This window comes from Cupressus sempervirens, chromosome 7, assembly GCF_028749045.1.
Source record: "Cupressus sempervirens isolate cs-2001-9-10 chromosome 7, ASM2874904v1, whole genome shotgun sequence".
Taxonomy (NCBI): Eukaryota; Viridiplantae; Streptophyta; class Pinopsida; order Cupressales; family Cupressaceae; genus Cupressus; species Cupressus sempervirens.
Window position 1 is genome coordinate 757,832,500 of NC_143124.1, and position 14,972 is coordinate 757,847,471.

Genomic DNA, 14,972 nt, shown 5'->3' on the forward strand with positions numbered 1-14,972 from the left:
AAGGATTGATGAGTTGGATCATTTAATTCAAGTGGAGGATTAGGTAAGACATCTAATGAATGAATTCTATGAGAAGTTTCTAGAAGAGAAGAAGAAATGAATGAATACAATGAATCTATTGCATCGAATCACAAACCCTAAGATCTATAGTGTTGGTTAAGTGGAAAAAGATTAGAACTTCCTATTTAAGGAGGAATAGAGGAGAACTTTAGAGACTATAAAATGAAAAGAAGAGAAGAGAGTAGAGAAGTTGTGTGTGATTGAAATATTTCCAATGAGATGGAACAAAGTTCTTGAGGTTGATAAGAAAATCTAAGAAAAAGGCTTAAGTTTTCGTAAAGAGAAGGGCGATTACTTGAAGGGTTGCTAAGAAATCAAGGACAAAGGTGACAAGGAAGGCTTATTAGAGAATCAACACATGAACTGAACTGAGATCTAAAATTGAAAAGTGAGTTGTAATCATACTGATCAAACCCTACTATTTTCTGTCTAATCATTATAAACATCTTGTATTGGAATCCTTTTAATCAAAAACTGACCTAACAGTGATTAAGGACTTAATAGTATGTGCAAATCCTTTAACAATGTGAGATTCTAATGGAATGTTCTAAAGTCCTCTAGCACCTCACTCCTAATAGGGTGATTAAATCCTTTAGCAAGGTCATCTTTAATAGTGTTTATTGTAACATTTAATAAGGTTGGCTCCTAAAGTGGCTCACTTTAGAAGAGTGAAAAAGTGGTGACACGTTGTTGGTAGTTTTTTCCCAAATTAAGTTTCCAAATTAAATCCTAGTGTCAAACTTGTGTTGAATGTTTTATGGAGTTTTACATTTCAAATTTTTACAATTAGCAAGTCTATTATATTAGGATAGTGAACTCCTAGTTAATATTGTTATTGAGATTATAGTAGAGACCAAGCAATATGATAAATAAAATAGATAATTGATCAAGTGTTTTATTTGTTCAATTGGTACATATGGACCTTGATTAACTAATTCACTCCCCCCACCCCCCCACTAATCTCAGTCATTCTAAATATTCTAAAAATTATTATCAGATCCAAGATTATTATAAAGAGATGTTTGAAGGTAGTGAGGAGTATAGTCCTAGGATATTTTACCAAGAGTAAAGCTTACAAGTGTTTAAAATCTAATAATAACAAAGTTTTGGAACGTTCAAATGTGAAAGTTGATGAATTTGCAAAAAGAAATGATGTTGAATGTAAGAAAGAACTTGAAGATTACAATTCATTCATACTCCTATTGAACAAGAAAACAAAGTGGAAGTTTCCCAACAAACAAGGAATTTTGAGGTGCAACAACTGAGTGTTGAGCAATAGGAATAAGATTCCGAGTCATAAACAAATAATGCCAACCATTAGGTAGACAATGTCTATCATGTAGAACCTGAACAAGAAAGAGATAATGAGCTTGAGATTATTTTTCAAGATGAACTTGTTAAAGAACAGAGAAGGAGACCACATGTGCTAGCTAAGTATGTAAGAAGATATCATAAATCTAAAAAATTTATTAGAGATGAAAAATCTAGTGTTATGACAAGGATGAAACTCAAAAATGACACATGCTTACTTTGTGAATTTGAGCCCAAATTGGTGAAAGATTCTCTAGATAATGAATATTGGATCCAGGAAGTGAATGAATAAATTGAGCAGATTGAGAAGAGGAACACATGGACCCTTGCACCTAGACCAAAAGAAAAAAATGTAATTGGAGCAAAGTGGGTTTTGAGGAATAAGCTAAATGAAAAGGGTGAAGTTACAAGGAATAACGATAGATTCGTATGTAAAGGATATGCTTAAGTAGAAGGAGATGACTATGGAGAAACTTTCACTCATGTAGCAAGACTAGAAGGAGTCAGAACTTTGCTTGCATATTTAGCTTACAAAAACTTTAAGGTATTTTAAATGGATGTCCAATCACCATTTTTGAATGTTATACTTGATGTAAGAGCATTCAATGGTGTAAGGGCAATCTTGTATCACCCAAAAGTATGCTTAGTGTTAGTTTCTATTTAAGTGTTTTCATTTCTAGATACCCATTTGGTTCAAATAAAGATTCCAACTCTCATAGTTCCACTATTGGTTTTCTAGGTTAGAGTTATTGAGAACCTTGGGATATGTGCCAATGTAAAAAAATAGGTTATTTTGTAATTGATAAGTTGGAGGTATGATTATACTTTTAATTTAAAGCACTCTACAATAAGAATCGGGTCAAAAGGCTTTACAGTTTGAAAGTTATTGCAATTTTAAGTTGCCTAAAGACCTCTTAAGAACACTTCAAACTTAGATTTGAGGCACTAAATGGCCTTGTATAGGCTTGAAAATGGGGGACAAGTAAAGTTGTTCCATAAGGCTATAGAGTGCTTGGAGATCTTTTTAGAAATGTAAATGGTTCATCAATTGGAGTCCCAGATCAAAAGTTATGCCTCTCGGAAGTTGGACTACCATTTTTGGATTCTTCTAATTTTACACCAACTTCTAATTTGTTTTCTAGAAACTTTTGTTTTGGCAGTGGATGCCAAATGGCATCTTCTAAAATGTATTCCTAACCATAAACCTAATTTGGTTTACTTAAGGACATTTTTTGCATTGTAAAGGCAATTTTTGGTGGAGTTTGGGAGAGGGTATTGTGAGGAGGATTTTTTTCTCCAAAATTAGACCATTGTAAGCCCATAGAGCATTTCTCTGAGTCTATTTTCATTTTACTAAATGCAATAGCATATCACTTCTAATAATAATATTTCCCTTTTCCACCTACTATATTCATTTTTGTCTTGGGTTGTGTCCCCATTAAGTGGTATTAGAGCAAGTTTTCCTGAGTGTGTAGACAAAGTGCCAACTATGAGTCAATTTGCACTAGGACCATGAGGTTGTGGGTTTTGATACAAGAAGATGCCTCCATGAAGGGAGCATGGTGGAAGGACCAAAGTTGGTACTCCTGAGGTTAGATCCCTCCAAAGACAAATTTAGGCATTATAGGAAAAATTGGAAAAGAAGGGGAAGGAGATGGAGAAGTCCTAAACTAGGTGGAGGAGAGGATTTTTAGGGCCATTGCCAAGCTTTGAAAAAGACCTAAAAGTGATGTTGGCATATTTTTAGGAAACTTAAACCCGGATGAGTTGATCAATTGGATCATTGAGATGGAGGAATATTTTGAGTATGAGGATGTTGGGGACCCTAATAAGGTTAAGTTTGTGAAGGCCAAAATGAAAGGCCATGCCAAAATATGGTGGCAAGAGATCTAGCTAGAAAGAAATAGAAGAGGAAAGGAGAAAACCACAAGATGGGATAGCATGGTGGACAATCTAAGCAATCAATTCATTCCTATTGATTACGAGCTTGATTTATTCAAGAAGATGGAAGGGTTAAAACAAGTAGGAAAATTTGTCTAGGAATACATAGAGAAGTTTTATCGAGTCCTTATTAGGGTGGGGCATGTAGAAGCAAACAAGGAGAAGGTTGCTTGTTACCTTAGTGGGTTAGGACCTAGTATTTAGAAGGAGTTAAGTCTAGTTAGAATGACTAGCATTGAAGAGGCATACCAATTTTCCTTGCGAGTTGAGGAGAAGATAATAAAAAAAATTGATGGAAGAAAAAGAGGGCATAGTCAAGGAGGAAGGGGCAGTGGCAGGTCATTTGGAGGCCAAAATGAGAACTAGAAGAAAAATGAAGATGTGGCTACTAGCCAAAATCAAAGGAATGAGGGTTTCAACTACTCCGATGATAAAAATTTTGTAGAATAGAGAGGAAGAGGTAGAGGACATGGACAAGGTTCAGGAAGAGGAGGTTTTTGTGGTACCTATTTTCATTCCAATGAAGAAGGTCATCGTGCCTTTGAATGCACTCAATACCAAGGAAGGATAGATAGGAGATTTGATGGTCAAGCAAGGTTTGTTCATATGGATGATGATGCACAATCATCACATTCAGAGGATACAGAAAGAGGAGAGGTTTTAGTTAATGAAAGGGTCTTATTGAGTGGTGAAACTAAACTTGGACAAAGGAGAAGTTTATTCTATACCAGGTGCAAGTGTGAGGGTAAATGTTATGATGTGATTGTTGATGGTGGAAGCACTGACAACATGGTGTTAGAGGAGATTGTCTCAAAGCTAAAGCTTAAAAGGGAGAAATACCCCCAACCCTATTGGAATGCTTGGGTGTAGAATGATCATAAGGTCTTGGTTAATGAGAAATGTTTGGTAAAGTTTAAGATTGGGAGTTACCATGACAAAGTTCGCTATGACATCATTCCAATGGATGTCTACCATTTTTTGTTGGGAAGGTCATGGTAGTTTGACAGGCATGTTGTACATGATGGTCATGCAAATACATACTCTTTGACAAAGGATGGAATTCACCATAAATTGAATCCTTTGATAAAGGATGGTGAAAAGGTATGTAGTAGTGCTAGGGTATGTCTTGTTGATAGAAGAAAATTTATGGATGGCATGAAACATCAGTGTATGTGTTATTCTTTGATTCCTATAAAAGATAAGGAAGGTAGTAGTGAAATTCCACTTGAATTTTTTAAGTTTATTAAGTGAGTATGGAGATGTCATCTCTGATAATGTTCTAGAAGGGTTGCCTCCAGTAAGGAAAATTAGTCATCAAATAGATTTAGTCCTTGGAGGTAGTTTGCCTAACAAGGTTGCTCATAGGATGACTCCTACTGAGAGTAAGGAGCTAAATAAACAAGTTCAAGAGCTATTGAGGAAAGGTTTGATTTGAGAGAGCCTAAGTCAATGTGTAGTACCTGTAGTGCTAGCACCAAAGAAGGATGGAGAGTGGAGAATGTGTACAAACTCTTAGGCTATAAATACAACAACCATCAAGTATTGGTTTCCTTTGCCAAGAATGGATGATCTTATGGACTATTTGAGTGGAGCTCAGTACTTCACAAAGATAGATCACAATAGTGGCTATCACCAAATATAGATACAAGAGGGAGATGAGTGGAAGACTACATTGAAGACCAAGGATGGTCTATATGAGTGGTTATTCATGCCCTTTGGATTGACCAATGCACCAAGCACCTTCATGCGGCTTATGAATGAGGTACTAAAGAATTTTTTGGGAAAATTTGATATTGTCTATCTAGATAATATTTTGAATTTTAGTAAATCATTGGATGAAAATTTATTGCACATATGTAGTGTCCTTGAAAGGTTGAGGGAAGAGAAACTATTGATTACTTTGAAGAAGTGTAGCTTTGTCAAAAGGGAGTTAATATGTTTAGGGTTTGTTGTGTCATCTAAAGGTCTCAAAATGGACCTTGAGAAGGTGAAGGTCATTTGGAATGCCCTAATCCAAGGTTTTCTATTGAGGTGAGGTCATTTCATGGTCTAGCTAGTATTTACAAGAAGTTCATTAGGAATTTTAGTAGCATATGTGCACCCCTAATTGAAACAATGAGGGGGGATAGAAAAGAGTTCAAGTGGACTATTGAATTTCTGAAGAAGAAGGTGATAGAGCAACCTATGTTGGCACTTCCTAATTTCAACAAGGTATTCTAGGTAGATTGTGATGCTAGTGGTAGTGCTTTTGGGGCTATGTTGAGCCAAGAAGGTAAATCTATTTCCTATTTTAGTAAAAAATTGAATGATGCAAAGAAGAAGTATTTTGTTTATGATTAGGAGTTCTATGCAATAGTTTAGGCCTTAAAGAAATGGATGCATTATTTGTTGCCAAAAGATTTTGTTTTTTATAATGATCACTAGGCATTGCAGTACCTAAATAGCCAAGGTAAATTGAATCAGAGACATTTGAAATGGGTAGAGTTCATGCAAAGCTATACATTTATATTGAAACATAGAAGTGGAAGGTCTAATAGGGTTGCAAATACATAAAGTAGGAGATAGTTGTTGTTGATAGTAATGCAGGTTGAAGTGGTTGGGTTTGATGAACTCAAGAATTTGTACCCTAAGGATCTTGACTTTGTAGAGGCTTGGAAGGCTTGTAAAGAACCTATTACCCTAGATAGGACCAAGTGGCTGGATTACTTGATTCAGGATGGTATGTTGTTTAAGGGCAGTCAATTGTGTATTCCAAGGAGTTCTATGAGGGAGAACTTGATCAAGGAGAAACATAGTGGAGGGATGGTAGAACATTTTGGTCGAGATAAGACCATTGCCATTATTAGAGAACATTTATTTTGGTCTCAATTGTCACAAGATCTAAAGAAGTTTGTGCAGAGTTGTCAAGTATGTCACATAGCCAAAGGATTTAGTCAAAATACTAGACTCTATCAGCCATTGCCTATTCCATCAAAGCCTTGGGAGGACATAAGTATGGATTTTTTTCTTGGATTTCCAAGGACACAAAGGGGCAATGACTCAGTATTTTTGGTGGTTGATAGGTTCTCCAAGATGGCACATTTTATTCCATGCCACAAGACTCATGATGCTTTATGATTAGTATATAACACAAACTCCTTAGGAATCAAATAATGTCTCCACTTCTTCAAGGCTTGAACAATAGCATAAAAATCTTGATCATACATAGAATATTTCCATTTAGATTCAACTTCTCACTAAACAAAGCAATAGATTTACCTTCTTGACTCAACACAACTCCTATTACACTACGACTTGCATAATATTCAACTTGAAATACTTTATTGAAATCAGAAAAAGTCAATATAGGAAACTCAGCAACCTTTTGTTTCAAAGTCTAAAAACTCTTATCAACTCCATGTGTCCAATTGAATTCCTTTTTATCTCCACTCATTGTCTCAGTCATAGCATTACAAATAGAACTGAAATTCCTTATAAAATTTATGTAAAAACTAGCCAAAACATGAGATGATCTTACCTCACCCACATTCTTAGGTGTAGACCATTCCAAAATTTCCTTTTCCTTCTCAAGATCCATCTTCCAACCATCATCTAAAATCCCAAATCCCAAATACACAATCTCATCTTGAATAAAAAAAAACTTTTTCAGATTAATCATCAACTTCTCCTCTTTCAATCTCTGTAATACTTGTCTAACATGCTCAAGATGTTCTTCCTTAGTCTTACTAAATATCAGAATGTCATCCAAATACACAATCACAAACTTATCGAATAATATTTTCAAAACTTCATTCATTAACCTCATGAAAGTACTTGGTGCATTAGTCAAAACAAAATGCATAACCAAACATTCATACAAACTATCTTTTGTCTTGAAAACAGTCTTCCATTCATCACCTTCTCTAATTATGATATGATGATAGCCACTCTTCAAATCAATCTTGGTAAAATACTTTTCTCCACTCAAATAATCCATTATGTCATCCATCCTCGGCATAGGACACCAAAATATTTAATTGTGATTTTGTTAATAGCTTTGGAATTAGTACACATTCTCCATTCTCCATTCTTCTTAGGTGTCAATATAGTAGGTACAACACATAGAACCAAAATTTCTTTGATCAAACCTTTCTCCAAAAACTCATGCGCTCATCTATTAAGATCTTCATTCTCTTTAAGTGTTAATCTATATGGTGCTTTTTTTGGCTAACTAGCTCCAAGAGTCAGATCCATACAATGACTTATCCTTCTTATTTGAGGTAAACCATTAGGTATATCTTTTATAACAATATCTTTATACTCATTAAGAAAGTTTTCAATTTTTGCTAGTACTCATCTTCTATCAGTTTTTTTTGCTTGGTCACCACTGACTAGCACTTAGTTAACATTGTTTTCTAGCACTCGGTTACTATTGACACAACTCAGTCTCCTTGGAATTATAGAAAAATAGACTTGATTCTTTTCATTTCCTTTTCAAATTTTTTCCCATTAACCATGCAAATTCTTACAGTAGTACAATTAACCTCATCTAAACTCTCAATCAAATGCAACAATATTTGTTTCTTCCCATTCACCCAAAGGGTATATTGATTCAATCTTCCATCATGTATAATATATCTATCATATTGCCAAGGTCTACCCAAAAAAATATGACAACAATCCATACGCATAATATCACACAAAACTTCATCAAAATAATGGCCAATCTTGAACTTCACAATATATTGCTCACTTACCAATATCTTATGTTCATCCTTGATCCATGAAACATGATAGGGTTTAGGATGCTTCAACCTCTACAACTAAAAATTTGTAACCAACTCTTTTGATGCCAAATTCGTAGAACTTCCAATGTCAATGATCACCTCGAAACATTTTCAAGCAATCTTACATCTAGTTTTGAAAAGACTTCTCCTAAGGATAGGTTCCTCATCAAGTCCCTTATTACATAAGGTTCTTCTCACCATTAGATTTTCTCTAGCCTAAGGTCCACTTGGTGAACCCTTAGTGTCTCCTTGAATCACAACATTTCTATTACCTTGCTCACTTTCAAAAGATCTACATTCAAAAAATTTATGCCCTTCTTTTCCACATCTGAAACAATTACCACAAAAACCACCTCTAGAATAAGAATTACCTCTTACTTGGTAAGAACTAGTACCTCCTTAGTAGGAATCACCACCTTTCCACTTAGTCTTTCCTTTATCATCATTATTCCATTTAGATTTTCCCTTATCATGCATAAAATCATCAGATCTGACACCTTGTCCATTAGATCTACCTCTACCTCTTTGGAATCTACCGCCTCTACCTCTTTGTCCTTGTTCATGCTTCTTTGTCAAGATCTCCTCAGCTTTCAAGGCATATTGGTATTCTTCTTCCACACTTTCCAATTTCACAAAACTTATCTCATCTTGAATTCTAGATCTCAATCCATTTATGTACCTTGCAATTTTATCAACATCATCATCCACAAATCTAGATCTAATGTCCAATCTATAGAATTCCTCAGTATATTCCTTCAAAATCATGTCTCTTTGTCTCAAATTTTGCATCTTTCTCAACAAGATAACTTGGTAATCAACAGGAAGGAATTTTCTCTTTACATTTTTCACTATTTTCATCCAAGTTTGGATCTTCTCCTTTCCTCTCCTTTGTCTATCTATTTGCAAATGCTCCCACCATAGTGAGGCATGACCTTTCAATCATGTAACTGCAATTTTTATCATCCTATTATCATGAGTAATTTCATACTCAAAGAACTTTTCAATTTTAGAGATCCAATCCAAGACAACATTGGTATCCATTTTCCCATCATAAGGAACAACTTCTATAGTAGGTTTTGAATTTTCCCTAGACAATACTCTCAACAACCTTGCCTCATCTTGATCTTCTTTAGGTTCTAGATTAGGGTTTGGTGCTATTTCTTCATCATCACTTCCATCATCAAGATTTTCTCCTCTCCTCTAGGCTATCTCCATAGCATCTAATTTGGCTATAGTTTGTCTTAATGTATTGAATATTACATTATCAACGTTTCCTCTACCTCAAACCATCTTTGCAAATTACATTCCTACAAGGTTATAACCCTCTACAAATTGTGCTTGTCAAATCCTCATATTTGCTACCCCACAACTAAATTCACTTAGGGTTCTACACAATCCAATCTCCCCAAGGATAAACCTCAAGCTCTAATACCACCTAATGTAGGGAGGAATGAACTACTAGGACCAAAGGTACACCCAGATATTCAAACCACTTGCACAGAGTCAACACAATAGACTAACAACAAATATAAATAACTTGGGAGATAGAGAAAGTAAAAAGCCTTCATTCATATACTCATCCAAAGATAAATTACATGCCCAGCTATAAGGCCTTCTGGGTTACAACCATATATCAATTTCAATTATAATCTTTGATAATCCAACTTTGCATTTTTCTCCTTTCACTCTCTCTCTAAGCCCCCCTCCTTTTAAGATCTAACCAAGATGTTCTTAAATACATTCACATCCACAAGTCGACCTATTGCAAATACAACTAGATAAACTCTCATATAAAATACTAGGCTAAGCTACAAGTTAGCTCATAGTAGATACCTAATACTAAATTAAATGTAAATGTCAGCCTCAATAGGAAACCGCACACAAACAACTTGGAAAATGAAGCCTCCATAAAATACTGGCACTTGGCATCCAAATGAACACTCAAAAACCACACAATATTGGCAACCAAAGAGCACTCAGAAACCACACAAACTTAGAAACCAAAGAACACTTGACAACCTTAGATGCTCAGTAGCAACCACAAACTTGACATTAACAAGGAAGCTTGAAATCCACTAAATGCTTGGTAACAACTGAGAACTCAAAAATGAAAGACATTGCAACTTGGCAAAAACTAAGAAAACTAAAAAAAAAACATGCAGGATAGCACAGAAACCCAGGATGCTCATACATCAAAATCATTTTGAGGCATATTCAAGGAAGATTGTAGAAGAAGTTCCTAGAGGAACCAAATGGAAAATTGGGTAGATTCATTGTATCCTACCTAATTCTACCTAACCCTAAAATGGACAATTTTGGTTAAGTAAAAAAATATTGTAATTCTCTATTTATAGAGATAGCTGGTCAAAAGCAAAGGTTATCATGTGTGAGAACCTAAGGAAGACAAGGGGTCTAGGGTATTTCTTCATTCAATGGTAGAATAGAAGAGACTACAAAATGCATGCAAAGCAAGAAGGCTTAAGAGTATGAATGCTTAAATGTTGAACAAGCTATTAGAGATGAAGTGTGTGAATGCCAAGTAGAATGGAAGACTAAAATAGAGATTTGTAATCTGCAAGTGAGTTTTAAGTTGTTATCAAATCAAACCCTATTGTTACTTTCTAATTATTGTATCAGTCAAGGGTAAATCCTTTGGATTAATGTTGACCTAATATTCATTTGTAAATCCTTTAACTAGGTGACATTCTAATGGAATAGTCTAAAGTCATTTGACAAGGCTCACTCCTTATAGGGTGATTGAAATCCTTAAACCAGGTCACATTTAATAATATGTGTTGTAACCTTTAATAGGGTTGGCCTTTCATAGGGGATCACTTTAGAAGAGTGGGAATTAGTAGCATGTTACTAGTTATTTCTCCCAAATTGGGTTTCCATGTAAAACCCTTGTGTCAAATATGTTATTGAATTTGTTATGTTTCATATTTACATTTCTACAAAGTTGTTTTGACCTAGGACTATAACATACAAATTTTATATGTTGAACTCATTTTGGTTTTGAAATATGAGTGACAATATACTTGAGTCATTACTTAATAGTACTTAGTACATTCTAAGCAAGTAGTGTATGTTGAGCATAAGATGTCAGGTAATGCATGCCAAGAAAAATATATAGTATGTGTCAAGCAAATAGTTAGTGTTGAATCACTCTAGTGAAAAGAAATATAATACATGCCAAGTGATTCAAATGTTGAGTAAAATAGTGGATTTTGAGTCATTTAGAAGTCATGTTACAACATTAAAGATGTAATGGATGTTGAGCATTAGAGGCTTCAAGTGCCAAGTAAATAGTTTTGGACATAGTTGTTTGTAATGACACAAACTCCTATGCAAACTATGTTTGGGCCAACTTAAGGATTTTTTAACAATTTTGGAAGATAAGAATGAGTCTACATTGAGGATCCTTATCTAGTACATGAAACCAATTAGATAAAGGGATGAACTAAGTGGAAAAATGGGTAAATTATAGTCATTGACTCCTACCTAACCTTAGGTAACCTAAATCTTCTTTAGGAGGGAAAACCCTAAAAAAGTTCATGTGTAAAGATAGAGGTTTGCATGCGTAGACAGAGAATCCATGGTGACTAAGGAGACATAAAAGGATTGAATTTTAGAATTAATTAGGGAGAACAAAGGAAAGTAGAGAGAGGAACAAAGTGATACATCTAATAAGGAGGATCAAAGTATACATTAAGAAAGATGAGATTTGATGTCTAGTAGAGAGGTGCTAACCAAAGGATCAAGGATGAAACATTCTAATAGGTGAATTAGTAAAAATCTCTTAACCAAGTAGTCCTAGCAGGATTTTTATAAATCCTTTAACATGATTCTTACTTTATTATAAGTTAAAGTCCTTTAACTAGGCACACTTTTAGTAGGGTTTTGAAATCTTTTAACACGGTAAGATTTAACAATCATTATAAGCCTTTGATAGGGTGAACCTTTCACAAGGTAGATCATTATCTATGATCAAACTTATTGTAACCTTAATAGGCTACACTTTACAACTACAATAGTGAAGATATGTGGGTGTCATCCACACCCTAGTTTTACCTTCTCATTGGAGGGTTTCTGGGTAACCAAATATCTTGTGTCATATGTGTTATTTGTTTCATGCTATGGATGAATATGTTTAGTTTTCTATTTTGGTTTACATGCAAATTGTGAGATGGATGTGTGGTGAATGTTTTAATGGTTAAAGTTTTGAAGTACTAATTCACCACCCTTCCACCCCCCGCCCCCTCAAGTTTACTTCACATTGTTATTTCCAACAATTAGTATTAGAGCCTTGTTCTTTGGAAAAGAAAGCTTTGTAGCTTGGGCTAAAGATCTTGAAGATGGAAGTCTACAAGTTGGGAATGACTATTGAGAATTAGAAGATTAAAGTCTAACTTTCCCTACACCAACTCAATGAAGTAAGAGATGAGTTGAAGATCTCATTAAAGAGAAGGAAAGAGATAGCTATTGAGAAAAATGACACACATTACCAAGAGGAAGACACTACTAAATTATTTGTAGATGGAAACTCAAGTGTGTTTGATGCAGTAGTTACAGATCTGATGGAAAAGAATGATGCCCTAACTAAAGAGGTTAGAAATCTTAAAATAGAATAAGAAGTCCAATAACTATTTCTATGTGAGGTGACTGAGAAGAAAAAGAAATTTGAGGAAGGAAAAGTCATGATTGAAGATGACAAAAGGACACTTGCCAAAAAACTAGAAGAGAAGACATCAGAGGTACAAATGATCTCTAACATGCAACTGGAATAAACAACTGATCACTTGATTCATTATTTCCAGTTGCATTAAAACAATTGTTAGAGATAATTTGTACCTCAATTGCAACTAGAATTAACCCTAAATTTATAGAATAAACAACTGAGGAATGAACTAAGAAGGGAAAATGAATTTGCTAAAAGTTTCAACAAACCTAGTAAATCCATCAAATACTTTAAGAAATTGATGAGATCTCCTAGATCTAACAATGATACTACTAGATTGGGATACACTAGTACTAAGGAAGGAGAATCATCTAAAAGTGGTGAGCAAAGAAACAACAAAGGTAAGAACTGCAAACCCACTTATCATAATTGTGGAAAGTTAGGTCATATAAAAAATATTTGTAGGAATAGAAATGCAAATCAGAACCCTAAGCAAAAGTTCAAGGTTTACTATCATAAGTGCAACAAGCAAGGACATCAAGAATATGAATGCAAGACCAAGACTTCAAGCACACAAATATTTGAAGGATATTGCCACAACTATCAAAAATGTGAACATAAAGCATATGAATGTAGATCTAATGCCAAGTGGACATCAAACAAGCAGATAAAGGGACAAGAAAATGGAAAGTCTTACAATTGGGATTACAATAAAAGGTATAGTGGTCACTATTATCAGGAGTATGGATATATTGCTAAGAATTGCATCAGAACACATTTTAAAATTTATTACAATAGATGGTTGAGTCAAACTACATGTTTTAGTTGTTTGAAGACTAGTCACATCAATAGAAACTATCCAACAAGGTCAAAAGCACCAAGAAGTGAATTTAATAAAGGAAAAAAGAAGGTTGATGTTGAGAAAGTAAAAGTGAAGATGAAAAAGACATGGAAGAAAAAGGAAGATTGTAGCACATCAAGTTTAGATGAGGTAACTTAATCCAATGGATTAGGTGATCACATCACCCCCAACTAGGAAATCAAAAGTTATGTGGAACTAATATCTCAATGATATATTTTATATCAGTTCCAAGAATTTAAGTTTTGAAAATATTATATATCATGAATTAAGATGCAATGTATTGGTTAGAACTTGGAAGAAATCTATATATATTTTTAGTTTTCATGTTACTACTGATCATTAGAAGTTCCATAGTTGCTACTGATTGAAAATGAAATTTTAGTTGATGCTGAGCTATTAAGGCTGATAGTATTGGTGGAGCTTGTTGTAGTTTCCATGCATAGTAGAAATTATGTGTAAGCTGAGTGAGTTAAAATTTCTATAATAGTGGAGCTTATAACTGTGTAAGCACTGAACATTTATTGCCAAGTTTTAAGGGTTATATAGTTAATTTTTGGCTCATTTGCATTTATTCAAGATTGAAGAGAGCATAAAGATCATAACAAAAACTAAGGAGAAGGATTCAAGCATTTTTTAATTCGATTCAATTGCTAATTATCACCAATCATTAGATTCATAAGGTATTTATCATGTGCTGAGCTATGTTGTCTAAATTATTACAAACCCTAGTTATTTAAAATGGTGTCTAGCTCTTCTACTTCTATTAGGAAGGAAGGAAAAAATATTTTAAATGTTCAATTAATAAGTAATTAAATTAAACAACCACCCTTTTTAGCTATTCTTGAGATAACATACAAGGGAGATCCTTTTGGTGTGTTATCAATGATACCACCACAAGTTTTGATGTAACTAACAAGATGTTATATGGTGCTACACTTTTAAGGTTGGTAGTATTGGAGACATGGAAATTAGAGATTTATATAGAAAAATATGTGTAGATGTAGTACTGAAGAAGGAAAACAAAATCATAGAGAGAAAAGGGTTAGCCTATGCCCTAGATTTTCTAAATGTATTCAAAATAGATTGGATTAACATAGTACTTAGTAGAATACATGATCACTTTGTATGGTTGGAAAATAGCCCTACCAAGATCACAAAAAGAATCATCCAATAAGTAACAGGGTATCATACCCTAGACAAACCCAAGAGCATGCAAAGTGATGCTAAGAAAGGTAATTAAGAAGAATACAGGGGCTGTATGGAATAAAAGAGAAATGACCATAGAAAAAATTTCAGAGACCCTAATTGCATTTGCAGTTAGAATAATTGCTCACACATTCTTTCAATCTAGAAA